Source organism: Triticum aestivum, chromosome 6D, assembly GCF_018294505.1.
Source record: "Triticum aestivum cultivar Chinese Spring chromosome 6D, IWGSC CS RefSeq v2.1, whole genome shotgun sequence".
Lineage (NCBI taxonomy): Eukaryota > Viridiplantae > Streptophyta > Magnoliopsida > Poales > Poaceae > Triticum > Triticum aestivum.
In genome coordinates, this window is record NC_057811.1 from 96,544,072 (window position 1) to 96,548,117 (window position 4,046).

Here is a 4,046-nt window from a genome sequence, read left to right on the forward strand (position 1 = left end):
GCAATTCGGCCATCAAGACGGCCTTGAATCGAAAAACCTTCAACACGGAAAAGTTTCGTCTCGTCGAGCCGTTCGATTTTCTCATATAATTCGTCTCAATCCGATGTCGTATGAGGCCTGAAGAGACAAATCAAGATCAAGCTGTGTTTTCAGTCGAAAAATCCGAGTGAAAAGCTTACCATCCGAGTGAAAACTTACCGGTCGAGTGAGAGCTTACCATCCGAGTGAAAACTTACCGGTCGAGTGAAATTTTTCCGTCCGAGTGGACTTATTATCATCCGAGTGAAAATATTACCGTCGGAATGAAAACTTGCCGATCGAGTAAGAGATTGTCTTCCGAGTGAAAATATAATCATCTGAGTGAAAAGATTACTGTCGGAATGAAAACTTGCCGATCGAGTAAAGAGATTGCCTTCCGAGTGAAAATATAGTCATCCGAGTGAAAAGATTACTGTCAGAATGAAACTTGCCGATCGAGTAAAGAGATTGCCTTCCGAGTGAAAATATAGTCATCCGAGTGAAAAATTGTCTTCCGAGTGAAAGATTCTAACATCCGAGTGAAAAAGTCCAGTCCGACGATCCGAGTGAATGACTCTAATCCGAGTGGATGAGCTCGAATCCGAGTGAAACTGAACATGTGCCCGAAAGTTTATCAAGATAACCTCGGATGGAAAAGTGTTCAATACGGAATTTGTGCGTATCGTCAAAACGATAAACTTTGGTTTCGGAGTCATCATCATCAGAGATACTATATGGCATGTAAATTCACAACGAGACTCGGACAATCCAGTCTGCTACAAGACCGAGTCCGACTGGAAGGTAAAGATGACCTTGTAAAATATTCAAGATGGCCTTGTTTGGAAAAGTAATCAACACAAGAGTTGTTCGTCTCGTCGAGGCGCACAAATTTCATATTTGGGCCATCTCGATCGGAGGTCATATGGAGGCTCGACGGCCCGCACAAGGAGGAAGACAGAAGTTGGGCCAGATTCAGACTGAATCCGAGTTGGAATAGAACTAGGACTGTAGGACATGAATTGATGTAATTTTTTGTAAGAAAAGCCTAGATGAATCCTTTACTTGTACGGGAAGTCCAGCTGCCTCTTATATATGTTGGGGGTGACGGCCGATTGAACAACACCAATCGAACAAATCAATCTACTACTTTTTTGTGTTCATCTACTTTGTATCTCTCCCTTGTATCTTTCTTCTCGTTCTTCGCTAGTTCTTCATGCTGGAGGGCTGCAGATCCACGAGGCTTTAGGGGCGAGCGAATCGACCTGGAGCAGCCCATAGCTGCCGCGAGCCCTGACGGGGTCCCTCCCGGGCAAGCGGGGCTTCGGGTCTACAAAAGCGCCCGCCGACTGTCTTGCGTATTGCGCTGTTGGTCGGGTCTCCTTCGACGTGAGCTGCGGTGCATCACCCCCGGCGTCGAGGGTACACGGTGACATGTTCGTGTGTCAACACATTTTTTGGCGACTCCGCTGGGGACGAAGCTTTGAACAGTCTCCGGCCTGTTTTTCTACGAGGAGAGCGTCATCAAGCGGCTGCAATCTACAACGGTAACATGTATCATCAATCTCCTTCCATAGATGCAAATAGCCATTATGTTGATGTTGCTAGATCTTTCAATGGACATGTCATGTCGGCTAGCCCTAACGAGCAAAGGCCGACTAGTTATTCCATTGGAGAAACTTGGAATTTACAGAATCGCGACATGCTACTTATGAATATGAACTTTCGTGCATCGGCAACATCTTTCAATATGCCGGTGAACAACACGATTTGTTCGAGTGATCAATATATGACACCTCATGTACATGAGGGCGTCTCACAGTTTTATCCATCGGCAGCCAACTCGCAATATGCGGGTTCATCCCCAAACATGCCGATGGATGGGAGAATCGGCCATGCTTCCATTAGCTATTTGGCTGGTTATCCTCATTCATCATATGCTACACCTCATGAGATTAATTGTTCATTGGCATATGAAACTAAAAATATTCATGACTCGGCTCACCTTCGAGGTTATGGCCGAGTGAATGGAGATTTTGCAGGAGCATATATGCCTAATATTGCAGGAGATAAGGTGCATGTGGCTCCATTAAAAAGTTTAGCCCAAAATAAGAAGATTAGTGCTATTTGCCTTGAGCAGCACAAAAAGGGATTGGTTCCTGATTATGAGGCAATAAGATCTAGGGTTTTGAAAGAAGATGAAGTGTTGCCGATTGAGAGAAAATATTCAACAACAGTGCACATGTCTTCACCTATCATGGCAGCATGTTATACACCCCCTATACAATCGAAAATTTTCGGCAACATCACTTCATTGCCGAAAGATCCTAAAAGTGTTGGGGGGCAAGCCGGTCCAAGCAGGGCTAAGTTTGAAGAAAAATATGTGGCCCAAGTGGACAAGATCAAGCCGAAGCTCACAGGGAATAGTGTTAACGAATTTACTACACCTACCCTTGAGGAATTACCAGCAGAATATCGACAGGCTTATGAAGCACTCAAGAAGAAGCGTGGAGAGGAAGATTTGCAAGAATACGTCAAGTGCCTTCCTCCATGCAGCAACCATGTTGGCCCTTCTGCACTGTTGAGGCAAGATAAAAAAGAAGCTTTGCAAGCAAATCAACAAAAAATGATTCACTCGGCTAATACAGTGGATTCAGTTGAAACCGGATTGAGCATAGAGACGTTTAAGGCCGAGTGCGTTGCATCGTGCCAGCCGAGTGCATCATTCCAGACGAGTGCATTGCCGGCTAAAGCCGAGTGCATCAAGCCAGTTATTACCGAGTGTATCAAAACAGAAGATGCAAGCTTCACTGAGCAAAGGAACGGCAAACACAGCAAATTGGTCGTGCTCGATTTTTCTGGATATAAGGGAGCTTACATGCTACCCTGTGAGTTTCGTGCTAAAGATATTGATGAGCATCAAGAACAAAGTAATATGGCCGAACACAATTCAGTTAACGATGAACATCAAGAATGAGAAAATGCAGTCGTGCAAGGTTCAACTGACAAAGAGTGTCCGAGTGAAATCCACTCGGGTAATCCGAATGAAATATACTCAGGCAATCCGAGTGAAATATACTCGGGCAATGCGATTGAAATATACTCAGGCAATCCGAGTGAAATATACCCGGGCAATCCGACTGAAATATACTCAGGCAATCCGAGTGAAATATACTCGGGCAATCCGACTGAAATATACTTAGGCAATCCGAGTGAAATCTACTCAGGCAATCTGAGTGATGAGGCACGAGATCCAGAAGAAGAGGAAGAGGTGTTGGAGAATTATCCAGGAGTGGAGCAAGGTATTGTTCTAGTGGTGCAACCATCTTCTCCTTCCAAAGTCTTCCCAAAGGTACACCTAGCCGACAGTTTACTCAATTTTCGATTCGGTCAAAATCATATTGTTGATGCACCCGTGAGTAAGATTCTAATTAATTTTAAAAGACCAATCGAAATGAGTAATCTATTTATTAGAAATGATCTTGTCACTAGTCATGCTAGGCAACACGTGGTATCATTCATAGAGGCTAATAGTGACAACTTATCGCAACCAAAGTTGTTGCCGTCATGCCAACTGAAATTTATATTCATATGGACAACTTTGTTTGTTTCGTGCCTGGCTAACATTTGGTCTCAGGTGAGATGTATATTCTGTGATTATTTTATTTGCAGGAATATAAAGCCAGGTCCAAAGTCCTTCGAGATAGCCGATTCAAGAGCATCGAGAAAACATGATGAAAATCAATGCATAGTCGAGTCGGATGACGCTAAGCCGGCACTACTCGGTTCTTTTGTTTCAGAACCAGTATCACAGTATCAGTTAATGGATGAACAATGTACCTTCAGTCCGGGCATGGGTAATCACATCATTGGTGCATCGTCGACAAATCCTATTGTAATTGATCACGATGTCGAGCCATCAGGGCAAGAACAAATGCAATGTTTGTTTGAAGAGAATATCAAAGACAACAACGTGATTCATCAAGCCGCGCAATCGGACAACATAGGACGATTGGAGTTTGTTGAGGCAC